Here is a 24,695-nt window from a genome sequence, read left to right as displayed (position 1 = left end):
AGGAGAAACATGAAGAATGAAGAATAAATCTTTCAGATGAGTCACAATCATCCCCAAATAAGATAATCATATCTGTATTCTTGATAGAAAACCAAGATAAAAGTACTTTGGTCACATAATGCACAGAGTTGACTCACTGGAAAAGACCCTGATCCTGGGAAAGATGGAGGGCAGGAGGAAAAGGGGTAACAGAGGATGAGATGGTTGGATGGCATCACCGACTCAATGGACATGAGTTTAAGAAAACTGGGAGTTGGTGATGGACAGGGAAGCGTGGCGTGCTGCAGTCCACAGGGTTGCAAAGAGTTGGACACGACTGAGTGACTGAACAACAAAAGCAGTTTCAAGAAAGATGGGCCATATTAACCATCAATTTTAGTAACAGAGAACAGTCTTTCACAGATTGACTGCTTAAGATAAATAATCATCAGAATTTATCAGTTATGCTGTGGCAGAATGAAAAAATGTTTATGTAGGAATTAGACTTTTTTTTTTTTTATTTCTAGCCTGTCTGGGCCACCTATTCCATGTGAGTCTTCCAGTAACTTGTTTCATTTCTTTGGGCTATAAAATGGGATAACAATAAATTCAGCTCATACAACTACTGTGATGTTCATTTGAAATAACATGTAAAAAGATACATAGATAATTAAGCAAAGGTAGGGAAAAAAGAAAAGAGAAAAATAAATAAAAACTGACCACTACTGAGCATAAAGCATGGTGAGAGAAGCCTCCTCCACCATGCTGTTGTATATAAAAAGGTAGAAGATATTTGGAGCCTACCATCTTGAACCTCCTTCTGTGAATAGATGGATTACTTGTGACCCTAATGCTTTGGCCATGAAAGCATTTCTTTATGATTGCAAACATATCTGAATGAGTTTCGTCACCACTGATGGATCCTGGCAATTTTACTTTCTAGAGTTAATTCAAATCAACAATTTTAATTTCTTGATTTATCTTCTATTCATCATAGTTATATTCTACTTTTTAAAAAATTTTTACTGGGTTTGGTTTCATTGTATGTGCATTTCACAATAAGATTTGATTCACTCATCAGTTTGGGTTTCATGTCAAGTTTTTCTGCTCATATTTATCTTACTGTAATTTTTATTTTATAGATTTATTTTAACTAGGCCAAAATTTCCTAGGTCTTGGTTTAAATTTTCTAAGGAAACTTTCTACCAATGTTTAGTCAATAACAAATTCTAATGTGTTCAGTGTGAAATACCGTTAATTTTATTTGGGGGTATATTAATTCTTGGGGTCGCAAAGAGTAGGACACGACTGATCGACTGATCTGATCTGATCTGATATTAATTCTTACAAACCTAACTCTCCAGGTAATCTGATAAAAGTTTTGCTGGGGTGAAAAGTGCGAAGGCAAAACAGCCTAAGTTAAAACATCATAATTTAACGTGGGAGACAATCAGGAATGCTGTGGAGAAGTCTCATATTCTAGGTTAAGGTAATATTTCATGTCCCTTTCAGAGATTATTCTTTTGAGCCACAAGATAGCTGAATTCATGAAAAAGGAAATCACATCAATATTATATTCAGAATAGATAAAGGTTGCCAAAGATGGTATGCCACTTTTTATAGTCACAATCCTAAACAGACCTACAGACCTGGAGATGTGACATTATGGTTCAGCAAGAACAAATCATTCTAGACCACATGGAAACAGTAACTTTGATGCACATGTTAATTTATCAATTGAAATTTATCCTACACATAGGTACTAAAATTACTCATCTGGAGTCTGTATCTGTGGAGCTATGAGTTTGTCTCAGCAGTGCAGATGTTTCTACAGTGGGAGCCAACCATATGCTTAATTTTCTCCTTACTTAGCTAACTGGAACTAATCTCTAACTATGCTGTATCCACTACTGAATGAAGACCAAAAGAAATCAGTTAACTTGTGCCCTGCCTCATTGTTCCAAGTCCAGTTTCCAAGCCGTTTGTAGCGTAGAATCTCGGGCACATTCAAAAGAAGGCAGCTTAATCTACTACTGATTAGCTTCAATATGGATTTAAAGCATGCAGCTGAACAGAGAATGGTTTATATATACTACATTAAGCAAATCTGCAATGACATGTGGCCAGATGTCATGACGGTTACATGGGTCAAGATATTTTTCAAATGTATTCTTTTTAATGGCTGAGTAATACTCCATTGTGTATATGTACCACAGCTTTCTTATCCATTCATCTGCTGATGGACATCTAGGTTGCTTCCATGTCCTGGCTATTATAAACAGTGCTGCGATGAACATTGGGGTACACGTGTCTCTTTCCTTTCTGGTTTCCTCAGTGTGTATGCCCAGCAGTGGGATTGCTGGATCATAAGGCAGTTCTATTTCCAGTTTTTTAAGGGATCTCCACACTGTTCTCCATAGTGGCTGTACTAGTTTGCATTCCCACCAACAGTGTAAGAGGGTTCCCTTTTCTCCACACCCTCTCCAGCATTTATTGCTTGTAGACTTTTGGATTGCAGCCATTCTGACTGGTGTGAAATGGTACCTCATAGTGGTTTTGATTTGCATTTCTCTGATAATGAGTGATGTTGAGCATCTTTTCATGTGTTTGTTAGCCATCTGTATGTTCTAATGAGGTGGATGAAACTGGAGCCTATTATACAGAGTGAAGTAAGCCAGAAGGAAAAACACCAATACAGTATACTAACGCATATATATGGAATTTAGAAAGATGGTAACAATAACCCGGTGTACGAGACAGCAAAAGAGACACTGATGTATAGAGCAGTCTTATGGACTCTGTGGGAGAGGGAGAGGGTGGGAAGATTTGGGAGAATGACATTGAAACGTGTAAAATATCATGTAAGAAACGAGTTGCCAGTCCAGGATCGATGCATGATACTGGATGCTTGGGGCTGGTGCACTGGGATGACCCAGAGGGATGGTATGGGGAGGGAGGAGGGAGGAGGGTTCAGGATGGGGAACACATGTATACCTGTGGCAGATTCATTTTGATATTTGGCAAAACTAATACAATTATGTAAAGTTTAAAAATAAAATAAAATTAAAAAAAAATAAAAGCATAAAAAAAAGAGATATTTTTCAAACACATTTCTGACTTGTTTATTTGATAATGTTCTTCTTGGTGTCCATCCCTAGCATTTTATTTTATAGTTAAGGAAACATAGCTTGGGAATAATTTACCCACACCTATGAGTTATACATTTTATACAAAGTAGATAAGAATAAAACATTTGTGATCAGCTGACAGAATATCTGGATACTTTTATATATTCATATATATGGTCCTGTACAAGTTAACACACACTGGATAAAATGCTAAACACGTATTTTACATCTGAATGTCTGTGGTATTCAAAAACTTCACTTGCAGAGTTCTAGACTTAGAATGAAACATAAATTGAAAGAGTAATTCAAACTGTACTCAATAGACGATTCCTCTGTATAAACTTCATCTAGCCCGAAGAATCATAGATAAGGCATGAGACTGTATATGAATATAATTAGGCTTAATGGAATTGGCTACTATTGCGCATGCTTATTCACTATGCATTCTATGGTGATTTCAGATCTTAACAAACAAGGGGTGGGGATCGACTTTAACTTAAAATTTAATGAAACGATGTTTGAAAACTTCAAATAGTGGATTATTTGACATAGAGAGAAAATATAAACATGATTTGTATCTTTTCCTTTTTGTCTCTACAAAAGAAACCCCACATATCAAAAAGCAATTCTAAGTTTGCGAGGTTCTATATGGCTTGAATTAGTGCTCCCGATATTGTGCGACCTTTGTGCACTCACATCTCATGGCAGTGTAACAAACCAGCAACAGTATTAAAAGAAGAAGTTATAGCCTATCAACTTAGCACCATATTTTCAAGGCACAAGTACAAGCACCTAGTTATAAACATTAAACTCACTGCAATTTATAAGGATGAAATACAGTATTCTCATAAGTCATTTAATGCTCTAATTCAATATAAAGACATAGGTATAATTTTAATTATATCCTTATGAAAAACAGTTACTTGCTCATCAAGAGCCTTTTCATGGAAAGAGCATGGTTCAACTCATTGGATCACATTTGACTAACTGTAAGCATAATGGGGGGCTTCCCAGGTGGCTCAGTAGTAAAGAATCTGCCTGCCAATGCAAGAGATGCAGGTTTGATCCCTGGGTTGGAAAGATCCCTTGGAGAAGGAAATGGCAACCCACTCCAGCATTCTTGTCTGGAGAATCCCTTGGACAGAGAAGCCTGCTGGGCTACAGTCCATAGCGTTTCTAAGAGCAAGACATTTCTTAGCAACTAAACAACAACAATCATAGCAAGAATGGTATTCCTATCACTACCCTTTTCTCGCCTAAATCCATCCTAAACATAGTCAAAAGATTAGTGTTTCTAAATCACCAAAAGTTTTGGTTTCACTCAAGAAACTCTAAAATTCCATTTTCTAGTATCGTCTTAGACAAATATCCTGTTACCCAAGAATCCACACAGTGTTCCTTCCAGGCTCACCTTCCATAACTCCTGCAAAAGAATACTCAGATCTATTGACCAGGTCTAGACCTGGCTCCTTCTCGATGGTACTTCTCATTATATTTCCTCTAAAGAGGTATACCTTCTCCCCTAACATCTACCTACCAAAACTGTCGTTCTTCTTAGAGTACTAAGTCAAAAAACCCTCTTTTCCTTAATCTTACTTATTGGAAATCATCTCTCAATCCTTTAATTTTTAAAGGACGTAAAGACAGTATGACAGTTGATGGTATAAATAAAAGGATTATCAGTATTTACATGTTTGTATATGTATTTTTAAGTCCACAGAGCATAGCAAATATCTACTGAAAGAAAAAAATATAGATATTTACTGAGGTTCCGTGTCTATGTAGACTATTGCAAGACTGCAAATTTTGATAATTGCATTTGAGTGCTGGTTTATCACTTTCTTACCTACTCTGTGGCAGTTTGGGACAACAAATAATACACCTGGGTGCCAGATTACCTTGTGTCACTTCTGTGGTTCATCATTTAGCCAAATCTTGGCTTATTAAAAACAAAAAACAAAACAGAAAACAGAACAGACAATTCAACATAAATAGCAACTGATCATCTCTAACTGTTAGAGGCTGCTTTTTGACTTGGCATCAACCAACTGGGTTGAATTCTGGGATGGTGCTTCTGGTAATTTTAAAAACCAAGTGGAACCTCCCTCTTCTCTCTGGGAATGTCCCACTTTTGGCCAAGAATAGACAGCATTGTTATTTTTTTTTTAATTGTTGCTCCTTTCCTCCATTTGACATCAGTCTGTAAATGGAGAAACAATACCAAAACAATATCACAATGAAATATCCAAAGAACAGAAAACCCTAAATAAACCCTCAAAGTTGGCCTCAGGGTCTACATTTCACAAGAACCATCAACTCAACCTTCACGCAGTGTGACTCATTGGAGAACTATCAGATCCAGATCAATGACACAGGAAACTTGAGTTTTATCATTGATCCTACTCTGTTCCTTCATAAACTACCTCCTTTCCTTCCCACAACAGCTCTTCGAGTAACTGTCGCTACCTTACAGATGGACCTTGGAAGCAAACTCATTCAAATGTTTACATTATGTACAATTGTTTAAAGAAAGTTTTGTCCTGAATGATACTCTTTTAAATATCCTATTTTCCCAAGCTAAGTGAAAATGTCCCCAAAAGAGTTCCTTTTATATAACGGTACCTCCTGGCTCCTCAACCCCCAAGTATCAGCATAATACTTGTAAACTCCTTTTAGTAAGTACACTCTGCCCCAGATTGAATTCTTACAAACTTCAGCCTGAATAATTTTGCAATTAAAAATAGCACATGAACCTATGGTTGGTGTTTCTATGGAAGCCTTTCACAGTTAGCCTTGGGGGAAGGCTGTTTGCAAGAATGAATTGTAGTCAAAGTTCCTATCTTCTTGGTTAGCCTGGCCCAGGATTCTAAGAAACTTTTAGGCTTGTCAGAGAAGTCTCATCACAGCTAACTGACAGGTTTACACATTACCTGCACCTCTGTGTATTAACAAAGACCAGCACCTATTAGTGAGGAGGACAGTTCAGGAAAGAACACGCTGTTTATACATAAGGACAAGTCAGACACGTATATGTGGTGACTCCATTTTATTCCTTGCTATATGATAAGGAATGATAAACACAGACACTGATAACTCAGATTTTATAAGCTGCTAATAATAAAAGTGCCTGTGCTTCAACATTAGGAATTTTACTGATGTCAACTATCCTAATTACAGTTGTATAGGAAGCATTACATGTTAGCAAGAGATATATAGCCATTATGAGTGTAACAAGGAGAAATGGGTGTTCCCTATTTCAGTTTCTAAAAGGATCCTTCCTAATTCTCCAGCTAACACTAAAACGATTCATTATCTATTTATATAGGTTACTTTGTTAAATGTTGCTCAAGGCCTAATAAACAGCCATAACTACAATTCTTTTCTAGAACATTTACTAACTATGGACTGTAGCCTATGAGGCTCCTCAGTCCATGGGATTTTCCAGGCAAGAATGCTGGAGTGGATTGCCATTTCCTTCTCCAGGGGATCTTCCCAACCCAGGAATTGAACCCGGGTCTCCCGCATTGCGGGCAGACGCTTTACCGTCTGAGCCACCAGGGAATCCCTTACTAACTATACTAAGACTTATTACCTGGTATTTAATAGTGCCAACATAGTACCAGAATTCTCATGTCCTCAGAGGGGCCTTCCCCAAATCTAGATAGAATTATTCCTATGTGCCTCCAATTATTCCTATGTGCCTCCAATTATTCCTATGTGCCTCCTTTGCAACATTCACTTCAGTTATAATTTATTAACTGTGGAATTAATTTAATAGCCATCTTCCCAGCTAATCTTTAAATTCCAGATAAGTAGAGCTGGTTCTATTTTATTCTGTACTCTGAACACTTAGCCCAGTGCATGGCATATCATTATCCATCAGTATATGTTGAATGAAAAGATATGTACGCTGGATTAGGGAAATATCCCAGACTCTTATACATTGGGAAATGTAGGAAGAAGAGCATACAAAGATTTCTTCATGGAAAGTGAAAAAGGGTTGAAGCTATTAAACAGACAAAGTCAACCCATACAGATCTTCATTTGAAAAGATTGGGGGAGGGCACGTGTCCAGTGCATCCATGGAAATTTTGTCTAAGCCTGATAAGTTTAAATTGTGGAACAGTGATATTTCTAACGAGATTTCCCCATTCTTCCTTCAAATCACTGTCCTGGGAAACAAGCTTATCAATGGTCTCAGGACCAGCCCCGTCCCAGCTGGGACAGACTGGGTAGCGGCTCCAGTCAGCAGTCAGGCTCTGGCCAATACATTTTTTTTTTCCAAGAGCTCAGCACAACCAAACTGTTGGCTGTCAGCTGGGCAGTAGAAATGTTAATAGCAAAGCAGCAAACATTTTTCATTTGGGCTTTTCCTTTGTGATGCTAAAAAATGAGGTAAAAAATCACCATGGCAATGAATACAAAGCTGGTAAATCTGCAGGGACATCAAAAGTGTTAGGCTCACAGAATTAAAATAATGAGAACAATAGTCTCTCCGCACCCTTCTACCCATGCGCTCATGGGCACTCACACACACCACATGGGGTAGCAGAGAAACCTTTCCACGGGTGCAGTCACCAAGTTTGAAGAGCTTAGACATGCACTCTCATCCACTTAAACCTAAACTACCTCTGCTTTTTAAGCTGAAGTGGAAATACTCCAGTGGAAACATTCCATTCCAGGTTTATGCCAAGACTCTCCTCTTCCTCCTGGGAGGCCTCTCCACCCACAGCGCCCCCAGACTGGGCCTATTCCTTCTTTTATATTCTAATCTCAATGTGGCACATGCTTCTGATTTGCTCTCTGGCCTCCTTGGCAGACTATCAGGATCCCTGTCTCCTCCTATAGAAGGGCTAATTATTAAGTAATTAAAGTTCACTTAATAAAAACAGACATCAATCGGAGGACAGACCTTGCAGTTGCAAACCCTGTCTTGCTTTTAAATATTCAGCAACGTGGTCATATCCTGCAACTGCCAGGGGAGAGCTGCCTTCAATGCTTTGTTCGCTCCAAATTAAAGCCTCACAGCTACGTCCCTTCAAAGCCAGACCTTGTTTGCCCCCTTTTAATTTTCAAATTAGCCCAGGGGGAGAGAATAGACATAATTCAAAGAGAGGTTTTCCAGATTTGGTTGCTTTCAGCAGCCAAAATACCAACAAAGGATTCTTAGAATACATGATAAGCATATTTCTCTACGTTCCTCTGAGAGTTATCATTTCCCTTCTTTAGTTTTTTCCCCAAGTTTTTGTTTTAGCATCTTCATTTTCACTGGTGAAATGACAGGCTCCTAGGTGGCTGGCTGAAAAGTGGTGGCTGGAATGTGGCATTGCAAACCAAGTCTAGGAAGTGTGTCTGGCGGGTACCAGCCACTCTCCTCCAGTGTGTGGTCTGGGAAGAAGTATCCATGTGGCGGATTAGTTGAACTCACAAGGATGTAACAGAAGAAGTATGAAAGGGAAAGAAAACTGTAGGCAAATGATACAGTTTGTCCAGCTGTGCAAGATTAGAAGCATGTACATAACTCATTTCCCTGGCAAAAAAAAAAAACAAAATAGGGAGAAATGTCATCATATAAGACTTTCTTGGAATCACCCATGTGGTTTATTCAACATAAACACTCTAGGGACTGCTCTGGTGGCTCGAGCGGCTAGGAATCCACCTCTCAATGAAGAGGACACAGGTTCCATCCCTGGTCTGGGAAGAACCCACATGCTGTGGGGCAACGAAGCCCACGCACCACAAGTATGGAGCCTGTGCTTGGCAACAAGAGAAGCCACAACAACGAGAACCCCACGCCTGGCAACTAAAGAGCATCCCCTGCTCACTGCAACCAGGGGAAGCCTGTGTGCGGCAATGAAAACCCAGCACGGCCAGAATTCAATACATAAATAAAACACTCTCTAACGGGCTGGTATTTTCCCAGATCTTTCGAAACTGATTACACATTAGACTTGGAATCAAGTGGTCATTTTGGGAACTCCTGTAATCCATGAGTGATCAAGAGTCAGTTTGAATAGAGGTCTATCATCATTTCATCAACTTGCCTTGTTAGGTTCTTGGCCTTCATATCCATTGGAGCAATTCAGGATTCTCCAAGTCACCCCTGTTAATAGCAGCCTTAGGGCCTCTGGTAGCCAACACCACACCTTCGTAAGAATTTGAAAAGGGTGCTGTCTTTGAAGGGATGAGTGTACAAAGGTGTTCCGTGGGATTGGCTAGCAAATCTAGAGTTGGGCTTCAGGGCCTGCCTAACCTTTGCTTGGAGACTGTTCTCACACATGAACTACACCCATGTAACTGACAGCTCTGTCCACCCTCGCTTGACTTCATGATCCGCAATCAGTCAAGCATGATTCAGCTTGGCTCATCCATGTCTTTTGTTAACTCTAGGGTCAACAGAGGCAGATCTTAGAAGCATGTTTCCAGGTAGCAAGTTAATAACTATTTTTCCTCATCCTTCTGAGCTATTATGCAATATGTATTTCCCAGAACATGAATAAATAATGAACAGAGCTATATCACCTCTTCCTCAAAGTTACATGGTATTATATTCACAGAGAGAGATTCTTTTTCAAATTTAATCAAATCATATTGAACATCAATGCCATTTTTGTCCTATGAGTTGATATATTGCCTTTGAAAAGTGATTCATCAATGTATATCATAACAATGGAACTAAAGAACTTCACTTCTAGGAATCTCTCCATAAACATATGAAAAAAAAGCTATACACACACACAATTATTCAGTACAGCATTATTTAAAATAGTGAACATTAGAAAATGAGCTAATTGCTGATTATTATAAGCAACTGATGATTGCATAAGCAAATTATGGAATATCCAGCATACTTAATACAACCATATAAAATTGTTAATATTTTTTAAAGTGAGGAAAATTATTTTTCTCTTTTTTTTTTTTGTCTAGAACAAGCATATCTGAAAGTATACAAAGGGACATTTTGCTAATGATTCTAACCCTCTATTCAGTGTGGATTTAAAAAAAAAAAAACTATTTACAAGCATATTGATTTTCATGAAAAGATGTTTACTTCCACAGGCTTTGACAATAACTTTATTTTCATTCTCTACTTGCAGATAAAATTCTTATTACAAAACCTGAGATTGGTTTATAATCAATAGTAATGAATAATTTTACAGAATTCAGGCTCAGGCTTTCCATCAAGCTTAAATTTCATTACGCATGGCTAACAAATGGTCACAACATTCATGAAAGCTGATTATGAATGTGGCTGATATTTGCTGAGCCAACCTGTAAACTGGGCTTGTTTCAAGGCAGGCAAATCATCCAAACAACAGAAAAGCAAGCTCTTAGAGTTGTATGACTTTTTGTTTTACATCAAGTAACTGTCACCAGCCCTTCCCTACTATCTAGGTTCTCCAGATAACCCTGCCACAAATCTCCACCACCACTGATTACATCATCTTATGGGAATTTCCAAAGTACTTTTCGTTCATTCACTTTTTCAGTCAGTGTGGTGGTTAATTTCATATGTGGATATAAGTACGCCATGGGGTGCTAAGACTTTCAGTTAAACGTTATTCTGAGTGTATCTGCGAAATGTTTGTAGACTAATATTTGAATCAGTAGACTGAGGAAAGCAGACTGCCCTCCCTGGTGGGGCTCATCCAGTCCATTGAGGCCTTGCACAAAACAAAAAGGTGGAGTAAGAGGATTCATTCTTTCCGCCTGACTTTGAGCTGGGACACCAGGTTTCTCAAGCATTCAGACTGAAACCAGAACCAGCACTTACACCGTTTGCTTTACTGGATCTCTTTACTGGACTCTTTGCCAACCGCAGGAGGATTTCTCAGCATCCACAGTCTCATGAGTTTCTCTGGAGAACTCAGAGTAACACAATCAGTCAACATTTATTGGGGCTCCTAACATGTGGCAGCGGAGGCTTCCCTGGTGGCTCGATAGTAAAGAATCTGCCTGCCAATGCAGGAGAAGCGGCTTCGATCCCTGGGTCTGGAAGGTCCTCTGGAGAAGGAAAGGGAAATCCACTCTAGTATTCTTGCCTGGGAAATCCCATGGACAAAGGCAGGCTACAGTCCATGGGTTTGCAAAAGAATCAGACACAACTTAGCGACTAACACGACAACATGTGGCAGGCAGCGTCCTGATGGCCTGAGAAATATAATGATGAAAACTGATACTAGCTTCTCTCACCGAAGAGCTCCTCTGGATTTTTAAAGTCCAAGGGAGACGTGTGAGATTCATATTCATCATATTTCTTGAGTGAAATATGCTAAAGCCCCAATAACAGGAGAGCCCAGACAAAACTTAGCAGGAGATAACCCTATTAGTCTCAAAGCTCACTGAAACAATAACCTATTGAGGGACTTCCCTGGTGGTCCAGTGGTTAAGAACTTGCCTTCCAATGCAGGGGATTCGGGTTCAATCCCTTTGGGGGGACTAATATCTCACATGCCACAGGGCAATAAGCCTGTGCAGAGCAACTAGAGAAAGACCACATGCCACAGTGAAGGCCCAGCACAGCCAGAATTTTAAAATAACAACAATAATTTAAAAAGAATCTATTGGGTTATGATTGTTTCAAACTTTTCACTGAGTGTATCATCCAAAGGATTAAATACTTTTCTACCTGTTAATAAATTATCCCAAATGCTGACTTTTCTTGCTACCAGTAGCACTGATTGAATACATACTAGGCACTATATAAGGTATAATAATATGAAGTATAGCCTCTTCCTGGCTGTAAAGGGCTCTACTAAAATTCCCCAGAAACATCTTGTATTTTCAGCTCGTTAGGTAGGACCATCCTCCTTTCAATATAAAGGATTTTTTTTCCTGTTAAAAAAATATGACTGACTCCCATATTTAGAATTTGTAGACACAGATCAAAGAAAGGAGAAACCTAAATGGAACAAGTTTTCAGCGAAAACAGTGGTTTCAGCTCAATACCTACCTCTATTTCAGTATATAATTGATTAAAGTTAATTTGATAACAAATGAAGTGAAAGTCACTCAAAGAGTCAGGCCGACTCTTTGCAACCCCATGGAATACAGCCCCTGGAATTGTCTAGGCCAGAATACTGGAGTGGGTAGCCTTTCCCTTTTCCAGGACATCTTCCTAACCCAGGGATTGAACCCAGGTCTCCTTCATTACGGGCAGATTCTTTATAGCTGAGCCACAAGGGAAGCCCAATAACAGCTAAGATTCACATCAAATATATCAAAAAGATTAAATTCTTTGTCTGACAATTCCAGTATCATTTTTCCTCCCCACAAAATCTACCTGAAATATGAGAATCAAGAAACCCCAGCAGAAATAATCATTTACATGAAAAACTTCTGGTAAATCTATATAATTTAAATTTTGATTTGAAAGTACCTACTGGGAGAAAATTGGAGCTAATGAGACATTTGCATGCAGTTCATTTGCACAATGGAAATGGGAAGACAAAATACATCACTTCACTGCTAAACATGTATGATTTTCTACCTTCTCTACTGAGACCTTGAGGAAATCAAACCATTTAAGAAATTACCAAAAATTTGTAGCTTGTCCCAGAGTTACCAAATATCCCTGATAGGATGAGCCATTCAAATGAAAAAAAAAATGTGTCTGATGCCAAAATTCAATTCATATTTTGGGATTGTTTCAAACTCACCGGAATCAATATCTACCACAAGAACCTGAACTAATCATTTATTAATGCTAATGCTTTAATAAATACCTAAAAAATGCTTAGCATTAGGTATACAAAAAGACAACATTAAAAGATATACACTCTTCTATAAAAAGATAACACTACAAAAAGATTAACATTACTTTGCCAACAAAGGTTTGTCTAGTCAAGGCTATGGTTTTTCCTGTGGTCATGTATGGATGTGAGAGTTGGACTGTGAAGAAGGCTGAGTGCCGAAGAATTGATGCTTTTGAACTGTGGTGTTGGAGAAGACTCTTGAGAGTCCCTTGGACTGCAAGGAGATCCAATCAGTCCATTCTGAAGGAGATGAGCCCTGGGATTTCTTTGGAAGGAATGATACTAAAGCTGAAACTCCAGTACTTTGGCCACCTCATGCAAAGAGTTGACTCATTGGAAAAGACTCTGATGCTGGAAGGGATTGGGGGCAGGAGGAGAAGGGGACGACAGAGGATGAGATGGCTGGATGGCATCACTGACTTGATGGATGTGAGTCTGAGTGAACTCTAGGAGTTGGTGATAGACAGGGAGCCTGGCGTGCTGCGATTCATGGGGTCGCAAAGAGTCAGACACGACTGAGCGACTGATCTGATCAATGCTTAGCAATCATTTCCTGTTGAAAAATGTCAGTAAATTAGACAACAGTAGGTCATCTTTCCCGAAAATCTTTCCGTGTGGAGTCATTCTAGTGGGCTCGATAGTATCTGATACTTGGACTTAGAGTAAGATGGAAAAAGGACATACCTGGGCAGTCAGAGAGAGGTATTTTTCCTGTTTCTTAGGGGTGTGGTAGTAAATAAAACATTCCTTCAGGACAGCTTTAAGTCTCAAGTATGAGAGTACTTAAACACTTTCATGGAATTACAGATAACACTACTTCCAAACTTGTTTATGCTCTTTCCTGATCTTATGATCAATTAGCATAAAAAATATTAAAGTATTAGGAATTATTTCTTAAAAGGGAACACGGTTCAATAGATACAAAATGAGCTTTGAAGAGCAGGGGGCGAAGAGGAGCATGGCAAAGGGTTAGACTAAGGGAGTCATATATTACAGATAATTCAGACAGAGCACCAACTTGATAAGTTTGGATTTCATTCATTATTAAGGAATTTTGAGCAAGAAAATTACGTGATCAGATATACAATTTTTGAAGACCATTCTTGTGTCTGTGTAGAGGATGAGTGGGACTGAGGTCACAGGTGAAGCCAAGAGTGGAAACAAGAATCTCACGAACGGTAGTCGAGGTGAAAGAAAACGGGGTTTGTATTGGGAGAGAAACTCACACTGGCAGTCTTGTCCTCCCACCCCTGGGGCTGGGCCTGGGCCTCAAATCCTCACATAGCCTGATCTGATTTACCTCTTTGTATAAGAATCTTTTTCCATTTCAGACTCCGTGGATGTTCCTTTGTTCCGATGAAGAGTGTATGTCATTGATCCTTAGGCACATTCCCAGTCTTCAGTATTTCAAACTCCACAGCGAGGGTCTGGAGAATTTTCTACTGTGGCACAGAAGGGTGCAAACAGACCAGCTGCCCGGTGCCAGCTTTCTGGGGACCCCCTGGCCATGGGGAAACACTGCCCACTTGTTTATCTGAGTAAAGCACTATTCCATCCAGTGCTTGGCTGCGTTTTGCTTGCCTCGGCAACTCTGATACTGAGATACAGTGGACAGAAGTGTCTGGAGTCCACCCCTGGGAAGGATAACAAGTGCCCAGTGCTTTGTCCCCCAGCTCGGGTAAGGGAGGTAATAATGAGAACAGGAAACAAGAGAGAGGCTAGATACATTTTGAGGCAAAATCAACAAAACCTGTTGAAGGCTGAGTGTGGGTTGTGAGGGAAAGGGATAGATCAAGAACCAGCCCTGGCTTCAAAAAAAAAAAAAAATTAGGTTGTGGGAGAAGGGAATTTGGCTTGGGTTAAGTGGGTGTATGCGGTAGTTTGAAGGAAGCCAGAAAAAAAGGACACTTAAAGAGATGTGGCACTAAAACTTGAACAACAGTAAGAGACCAAGGAAGTTACTGGCTGTCAAGCTCTGAATCTCAAAGTTGAAAGGATTAGAGGTCATCATCAAAGTTCTTTCCATTTGTAAAATTATATAACCATGTGATTCTATGTTTAAACAACTTAATATGTGGCCAGACCTTACAGTCATCCAACATTTAACAAAACTAACACAATAGAGAGTATAAATTATTGGAGATACAGAAGTAAATCAAACATTCCCCATCACTGTCCTGATAGAGCTGCCAGTCTAGGAGAGATACGGTGCTCATCCGACATTTATCACAAAGACACCAAGAGAGACTTAAAAACAAGCTTGGAGATTGACGCTATGAGTGATTTTGATTTGTTAGTCGCTCAATCATGTCTAACTCTTTTGCAACCCCATAGACTCTAGCCCACCAGGCTCCTCTGTCCATCAGATTTCCCAGGCAAGAATGTTGGAGTGGGTTGCCATTTTTTTATCCAGGGAATTTTCCCAACCCATATATTAAACCCACATCTCCTGTATCAGCAAGTGGATTCTTTACCACTGAGCTACCAGGTAAGAGAGGAGCCAATAAAATCTCCCCAATATTGCAAAAACTGACCAACTCAAGTTAATGTGAACAATTCTTGTTCCTTTATTATCCCAAGTGAACTACCTTGTCATTTATTGAGCCTTCTCATTTAGTCCCTCTGATTTACTTTAGCTCTGTAGACAAAACTCTTGTTGTCAAAGGCTATCTAAAATATTGTTATTTTTAAGACATACAGCTTTTCAACTAAGAGAAGATCAAAAGTATAAGTTTCCAAAAGCTAGATTTATCCTAAACTTTGCCAAGTTCTTTGAATTGACTTTGAATGAAAATTTGCTCTCTTTGAAGCAAACTCTTATGTATTTCACTCTTCTCTTGGCTTTAGCATTTGAGGATTTGAGACAATGTTTAGAGTGATTTACAGATACTACTTCTGTGTCAGAGTGGTGTTTGAGACACACAGGACATCTTATTGTAATCTCTATTCATCCTTTTGGGAAATATGCTGCTGAGTTGAGTCTTAGATCAAGGATCATCTATTAAGATACCAATGAAATCCATCAATCTTAAGTCCCTTATGAATTATGTGTGGGATGCATCTTTAAAGCAATTTCTCACCACTAAATGTATTAAGGGTTAATCTGATTTTATTGGGGATCTCAGAATATAGCATTATTTCTCAAATTTCTCATCAGATATGTACCATAGTGAGTATATTTTTCCTGGGTTTATGAGGTCATTCACTCTCCATATCTTTCTCCTGCAGTCATAGTAGCAAAATGCCCTGTTAGAACTAGTCTTCTCATTTAGCTTCTGAACATGGCTTCCTACTTCCCATCTGACTGCTCAGCTTTGCCACCCCTCTGCTCTCTGCCTGATTTCTTTACTTCTTCACACTTTCTGAGGGCTGAGCCTTGTGTGGATTTGTTTACTGTTCCAGCCTAGGTGTCTGGTACTTAATAGGCACTCAATACACATTTGATGAATGCACAAGTAACTGAATCCAACTCAAGCTTTCAGGTCCAAATCACATCTATTTTCCCTTTGCTTCTCTGATATCCCATCCAATATATATTTTGCTGGCTCTCATTTGGCAATCCACAACCAGTCATTGATATATTACCTTATTTTCATGCATCTCTAGTTAAATTTTAGGTTGCTCAAGGATATATACATTTCTCGATATTTTGTGAATATTCACAGCTCAGTGTCTCATATAGGGAAAACATCAAATAATACCCTTGTTTTAAGTCTGATCACACTTAGGAGTGATTATTTCTGCTTTACCCCTTTACTCAAAGGGCCATCTGTTAAGAAAACTCTAAAACAGTTAGCTTCAGTTGATTCATTTCATCTTAAAGTTTTGATAGCAGATCTTTTCCATTTCAGAATATTTTAATGGTGGCCTCAATCTGTGCAAAAGTCTCATTAATTGCAATTTAGAACCTATAACTTGCAATAACTTAGTTCTTAAAGAGTTGGACTATCTTTAAGGCAACTATCAAGAGATTTTGCAAGCAAAGTAATTGGACAAAAACAATTTACAGTGCACTCTGCACTTTTAACGTGACTCCTCTGGATTCTGAAATATGGGACATGGTTATGCAGTTTTACTCCACTTATGAAATCCCTGCTTTACAGGGATGGTTTGATGTCACTGTACACGCCTCTCTAAAAGTAATCTATATGCTTTCTGAAAGTAAGAATAATATTTCAATTTCTACAGTCTCTTCTGCCCAGCACAGTTCCTTTGCAGTAGTATGTGGTAAATGGTAATTGATCAATTAATTATTAAAAGCTGGGTTTTTCATCTGTATTCCTTCCATAATCTTTGTAGCCTCCATTGTTATCATCATTTCCAGAACTCTCAAGTGAATACGAATATAAACAAATATTAGTTTCTTCATTTAAGGCTGAAAGAGACCTTAGAGATGAAATAAATCTAATCATTTCAATTTATGGAAAATATGTGTCAAATATACAAAATTAACATTTTACCCCATTGTCAATATATTTTTTCCAATTTTTATATATTAGAGATTCTGTATATCTCAGAGTATATGCCTATATCTGTGATATTTATACGCACATACATGTGCATGATTAATACGCATTCAGACATGTAAATAGATACAGATACATAGACAGCATGTCTGAATGCTTATTTATATGTGTACAACTATAGGCAAATATATACATAGATAACTACGTTTCACGTGGATTTATGTATACAAACACATACATTCACTTCATACATATTCCTACAAGATGTATAGTTGACTATTAAGCAAGTGGAGAATTGAGCAAAGTGCTCATATTAAAATAGCGTATTGTCCCTCATTGTTAAGAAGTACTTTTATCTTAAATAATTAGACAATTAACCCAATTTTTCTCACCATTGTTATATCACTATTTTCCCTTTATAAAACACACTTTTCATACTTGTTCTTTCCACTAAATTTTTCAAGCAATCAAAACTTAGATTTAAAGAATAAACTGACTCCAGTTTTATCATTTAGAGAAATGGTAATAGCCTTATAAATCAGGAGCTTGTCCATTATACAGTTTTTTTTTAATATGATTCAAACTTATCAGCAAAGATGCCTTATTATTCACACCAAATTGAACTGCTAATTTTCAGAGAAAAATGCACCTGTGGAAAAAGAAAATATACCTTTAAATTGCGTTATCCACTGACAGGACCACATACTGTTTTGTCCTTGTTGTTAATGCAGAAATCAGAGGGTGTAAATCTCTTCATCTTCCTGTCAGCACTTCTGGTCAGGGTGTTAATGGCTTGTAGCCAGGAAGGTGCATAGGCTTATAGCCAATCAGCAATGAAACCATTTAATCAGCTTTTCAAACAGGAAGTGCAAGTTGAGGAGGTAGGGGAGCTCTGCACTAATGCATTTAGACGGAAACATCTTAAATCTCTGATTAAAACAAGGGACAAATAATCTTAATCCTCTGCGATATAAAGTGGGTAGAAGAGATCCACTTCATTTATTAAGTGGTCTACTAATCTTACCAATTGAAAATAAATTATCAGCATCTGAACAGATTTCTTTTCAAAGGGTAAAACCGGATACCCCCTGCCAGATAAAAGTACTCTATGTACCTTCAGAGAGGAGAAGCATCAGAAAGGTCTCTTGCTTAGAAAAACTAACACTTCTATGCACAGATGGTTTGGTCTGGTACAGAAAGTGTAAAGTGTCTAATTCTGAGACAAGCTGGACTGAAAAATCCTGAATGATGATCAATAACAGTTGCATGAACTACACAATGAGACTGTAGAAATGTACCATTTGACATTCTTCAGGGGAAATAAACACAGGAAGTTGAGATAATTGCCTAAAATATCTTGGGAGAAACACCCTGATATCCACCAGGGTTGTATTATAAAAAGCATTCAAGTTGCAAGTAATTTATTCAAATACTTGTTAATAAATGAGAGGGAAAACGGTCATCATGAACAAGACCTAAAAATAAATGTTAATACAATTAGTGTTTTTTATCTTAACTTCCTAGTACTAAACTCTGAACAAATGCCTTTTGCTGGAGCTATCTCTTTGCAGTCAAAATGGCATGAGTAGAGAAAACACAATGTAAAGTACTAAGCAGCACAAAGGGTAGAAAATAAAATGCTTAACTCTCCATTTCTACAAATAAATACTAATGCCAACTTTAAAAAAAAAATCATTAAGTTTTTCTAAAATGCTTGGAGAAGAGATAGTGAAAGGAAAAATGAGCTACCTTAATTAGGTCTAAACGTTGCAGAGTGAGAACAAGATTTAGATAAAAATACAAGCAATCTGCTGCTGCTGCTGCTAAGTCGCGTCAGTCGTGTCCGACTCTGTGCAACCCCATAGACAGCAGCCCACCAGGCTCCCCGGTCCCTGGGATTCTCCAGGCAAGAACACTGGCGTGGGTTGCCATTTCCTTCTCCAATGCATGAAAGTGAAAAGCGAAAGGGAAGTCGCTCAGTCGAGTCTGACTCTTCGCGACCCCATGGACTGCAGCCCACCAGGCTCCTCCGTCCATGGGATTTTCCAGGCAAGAGCACTCTACACAGTCTTTATTGGAGATGAGGAATCAGGCTTGCAATACCAGCTGTAAACTGACTCAAAACCTTGCTTTTCTTTTCTTTAACACAGAAATGTCTCCCATATTTGCCATGGCAACTCCATTCCAAGCTAGTCCTCCTCCTGGTGCACTAGGATAACCTACAATGTATATCTGGGGGCTGGGGGGGAGGCTTCCATGGCAACCCAGCGGTAAAGAATTTGGCTGCAATGCAGGGGATGCAGGTTCAATCCCTGAGTCAGGAAGATCACCTGGAAAAGGAAACGGTAACCCATTCCAGTACTCTTGCCTAGGAAATCCATGGACGGAGGAGCCTGGTGGGGCTACTGTCCATGGGATCACAAAAGAGTCAGAGACAACAGTTAACAGCTTGAAACAAAAACTCTAGAGCAAAGGTCAGCAAACCATATAGTTCATTGGCCAAATCTGGTCTGCCACCTTTTGTAGGACCCATAAGCTAACAAGGATTGAAGAAAAGCAAAAAAAAAAAAATAAAAAGTCATGACATGTGAAAATTACATGAAATTCAAATATCAGTATCCATAAAAACTAAGTTTAATTGTATGGGCGGTGATGTCCATTTCCTGACCTATTGTCTATGGCTGATTTCAAGCTACAGTGAAAGAGTTGACTAGTTGTGGCAGAAACTATGTGACCTGCAAATCCAGAAGCATTTATTATCTGGTCCTTTAGGAGAAAAAAGAATTTGAGTCCTTGACCACGATAATGCTGATTCAGGAGTTCTAAATTAACTAGCCAATTTCACTCAGTTAGTCAATGTGGTTGGGAGAATACGCTACCCATCTGGCGTATCTGACCTACGTGAACAATCGCACAAAAACAGATCCCTTAGTTCCTTACCATTCCATGCAGACAGCCCCGAGGGCACCTGCTCACTTCCAATGTAACTGCTATGAAGACAATAAAGGAGGTAAAAGAAAAGCCTTATGAAACAGCTTTTTTCCACTTCCTTTTTGGTCTATTCATATTTCTACAGTTGCTTAGCTAATAAGTAATACAGTATTTATTATAACAGGAATTGTGGAATTTCCAGAATCTTGTATTAGAGAAGTTTAAGCAAGGAAGAAGTTCCAGTACTGTTGCCTCCAAATTGCAATCAACATGGCATTTCCGCTTTTCTTCCTAAACTTTTTGGGTAAAACAAATGCAAGATGGGATCAGAAAATGATGAGTTTGTTTCTGGATGTGTAAGAAGTTCAAAAGATAAAAGAGCCAACAAATTTCTTCATATTTTTCTACTTATATCCCCATGTATTGACTATTTTTAAGACCAGCTCCTCTGGAGGCAGTACTTTCAGGGACCTTGGCACAGTGATTTATTAATTTATTCAACAAGTGTTTACTGAGCACCTAATATACTCCAGAAACTACTCCAGGAATTAAGAATAATAAATCAAAAGGGAAAGAAAAGAACTCTTCGCCAGTAAAAGAAATTACATACTTGTGTACCAAGGTCCACATAGTCAAAGCTATCAATTTTTCCAATAGTCATGTACAGGTGTGAGAGTTGGATCATAAAGAAGGCTGAGTGCTGAAGAATTGATGCTTTTGAACTGTGGTGCTAAAGGAGACTCTTGAGAGTCCCTTGGACTCCAAGGAGATCCAACCAGTCCATCCTAAAGGAGATCAGTCCTGAATATTCATTGGAAGGACTGATGCTGAAGCTGAAGCTCCAATACTTTGGCCACCTGATGCGAAGAGCTGACTCATTTGAAAAGACCCCGATGCTGGCAAAGATTGAAGGCAGGAGAAGAAGGGAACGACAGAGGATGAGATGGTTGGATGGCATCATCAACTCGATGGACATGAGTTTGAGCAAACTCTGGGAGAGAGTGAAGGACAGGGAAGCCTGGTGTGCTTCAGTCCATGGGACTGCAAAAAGTTGGGCACAACTTAGCAACTGAACAACAAGAGGAATTAGGAAATAAATTGATAAAAATAAAGTATGAGAGACAAGGATGACTATCATGAGAAAAGGAATGTAAGGAAAGGGGTTTAAGTGCGTGTGGGCTGGGATCTAGGAGGTCATTAAGGGACTTACCTTCAAAAGACCTCAATGATGTGAGGGAGTATGGCCATGAGGTTATGTTTGAGAAAGCATGCCAAGCCAGAGAGAAACACATATGCAGAGGCTCTAAGGTGGGCACCAGGAGGAAGGCACATGGATGGTCTGTGGAGGATGCAACACTGAATCAGCTCCAAAACCTACTTTAAAGGTCACTCCAGGTGTGTAAGAGAGATAAAGTCCATAAACGTTTCTAATCCAAAGTAGAAACTGTGCTACAAAAGAAGGAAACAGATTTTAAAGTGCCAGAAGATAGGGTGATTCTTTCAGACTCAGAGCATAAGAATAGTTTTTGAAGAAGCAAATTTTATAGACTGCTACTTTGTTTTGTACTGTTTAGGGTTTTTTTCTTTAATTGAGTTAGAGTTGATGTACAATGCTATGTGAGTTGCAGGTGTACAATAGTGATTCACAATTTTTAAAGGTATATTCCATTTATAGTTACTATAAAATAGTGACTATATTCCCTGTATTGTACACTGTTATCCTTGTATCTTATTGTATACATATTAGTTTGTATCTCTTACTCTCCAATCCTATATTGCCCTTTCCTTCTCCCCTCGCTCTACTAGTAACCACTAAATTCTCTATCTGTGAGTCTGCTTCTTTTTTGCTTCATTCACCAGTTTGTTGTACATTTTAGATTCCACATATCCTTGGGTCAGGAAGATCCCCTGGAGAAGGGAATGGCTACCCACTCCAGTATTCTTGCCTGGAGAATTCCACAGACAGAGGAGCCTGGTGGGCTACAGTCCATGGGGTCTCAAAGAGCTGGGCATGAGTGAGTGACTAACACTTTTACTTTCACATATAAGTGATATCACACAGTATTTTTCTCTTTAATGTATTTCACTTAGCGTAATACAAGTCAATCCATATTGTTGCAAATGGCACAACTTCATTTTTGTGGCTAAGAAATATTCCACTGTGGGCTTTCCTGGTGGCTCTGTGTTAAAGAATCTCCCTGCTACTGCACAAGCCATGGGAGACAAGGGTTCGATCCCTGGATCATGAAGATCCCCTGAAGAAGGAAATGGCAACCCACTCCAGTATTCCTGCCTGGGAAATCCCATGGACAGAGGAGTCTGGTGGACTGCAGTCCATGAAGTTGTGAAAGAGTCAGACACAACTGAGTGACTAAACAACAACAACAAATATCCTATTATATAGACTTCTTTAAAGGATGGCTATGAAGCAAGGTAGAAGGAGGACAAGAGGCGGGAAGCACAGGATCAGAAAACACTCGGGTAATACCCCAGTCGGTGAGTGGCTTATGTTTGGTTTGTATTGCAGAATGGAGTGGATAAGAGAGGAACATGAGAGATGAGAGTGGAAACCAAAGGAGAGAGGGATTGTTGGGGGAGAAGGGAGCCAGTGCAAGATCATGAAGGCTGGGGAAGAGAGTTTAATCCTGTAGACACTTAGGATGACTGATCTATGGCTGCAGGATACTATGTGTATAATTGATGTTATGATTAATATTGCTTTTAAATGCTAAATTGGGGATGTGTTGGGGTGACAGGGAATGAGCAAACAGAGACACATGTAGATAAACGGAAAACAGTATTTGCCTCTAAATTCTTCAGTAACCTCAGAACTTTGACTGACTTTACCTTAGAAATTTTCATTATACATCTTATTACACTGAGAAAGATAGATGACCAAATCTTTCCTGAAGTTTTGGCTCCTTAAACATCCAGAAACACACACAAGTGTACACACACACACACACACACACACACACACAGTCTCTTCCTTGAGACCGGTAGATCTCAACTGGGCATGGGGTTCTCCCCCAAGGGACATTGGCAATGTCCACAGGTATCTCCCGTCTCCTCACTGACCACTGTGGCAACCACATGCTACAGGCATTTAGTAGGTTAAAACTAAGGATGCTGTTAAACATCCCTCAATCCCCCACAACACAAAATTATATGGCCCCAAAGTCAACAGTGCTGAAGCTGACTTAGAACAATCCACACCATGGCACTAGTTTCAAGAGTAGGTTAAGCCAGATCAAATACAGTACGCATTCAAGTTAAATTTGGAGTTTAAATAAGTAATAAATACATTTTTGGTATAAGCATGTCCCATGCTCTATTACAGATGTAATCACACCAAAACATATTCATAATTTTTATCTAATATTAAAATGTGACTGGGCATCCTGTGTTTCTGCAGAATCTGGCAAAGATGCTCTAGGAAGATGGACAGTCTGAAATAAGAGATAATAAACTGCTGAGAATTGAAGGGGTAGCCCCAGAGCAAAAGCCAGGGGCAATTTTAAAGAGGATGGATGGAAGCCCTGAATTTCTAACGGCATCATTTCTCCCTACATCCCTGTTTCAGTGACCACTGGGAATGGACTCATGGACCTCACTCTAGACTACTGATTCAGAATCTGCAGTTATAAAGATCCCCAGGGGATTCATAAGCACATTAAAATTTGAGGTGCACTGATCCAGACCATTCCTGGTGGCCATTAAAACACAGAATTAACCCTAGCAATAAAGGCCTAGGATATGGAAATTGCCACCATAAAGCTTAGTTCCACAGCTTGAAGAAATACATCTAACTCCTTTTTATAAACTCTAACCTCCCACAATAGACTTTCTTAATAGCATAATAGTTGAATAATGTACTCATTAAGAATTTATGTTTTCATACCCCAAATGAGGTAAAACTGGTTATTAAAGATAAACCCTAGTAAATTGGCAATGCAACTCGAAATGACATTTCACACTGAGAAAAGAAATGTCAACTAGTGGCAAAATGGATCTGAGAAAAGCTACTAAGAATATCAGATCAAGAAACAATAGGATGGATAAACAACAGTCCTATTGTATAGCACAAGGAAATATATTCAATATCCTGTGATAAAATCCAATAGAAAAGAAAATGAAAAAGAACATATATGTATAAATGAGTCGCTTTGCTGTACAGTAGAAATTAACATTATAAAATCAACTATATTCCAATAAAATTTAAAAAATAATGAATAAAAAGCATAAAAATGTAAAAAAAAAAAAGGGAAATAATAGGTTGCCAGGTTCATCTAGAAACACAGTATGAGTGGAAGGAAAATAGAAGGGTGGACACACATTCTTTTCACTTGAATTTGTTCATCACCCTCACCCACATGGTCTAAGGATATTTCAAATCAGCCATTCTGGACTATGACTTCTTCATCCCTGGACCAGGG

General features: G+C 38.8%; 1 protein-coding gene across 2 annotated transcripts in view; it reads right to left on the bottom strand.

The window, feature by feature from the left end:
* Positions 1-24,695, bottom strand: part of DCC (DCC netrin 1 receptor) — a 1,296,534-nt gene that overhangs the window by 709,554 nt on the left and 562,285 nt on the right. The window lies entirely within an intron of this gene.

The sequence above is a fragment of the Bos taurus genome, chromosome 24, assembly GCF_002263795.3.
Source record: "Bos taurus isolate L1 Dominette 01449 registration number 42190680 breed Hereford chromosome 24, ARS-UCD2.0, whole genome shotgun sequence".
In the NCBI taxonomy this organism is placed as follows: domain Eukaryota; kingdom Metazoa; phylum Chordata; class Mammalia; order Artiodactyla; family Bovidae; genus Bos; species Bos taurus.
The sequence above is the reverse complement of the archived record's forward strand: the minus strand, read 5'-3'. Positions and strand labels throughout refer to the sequence as shown.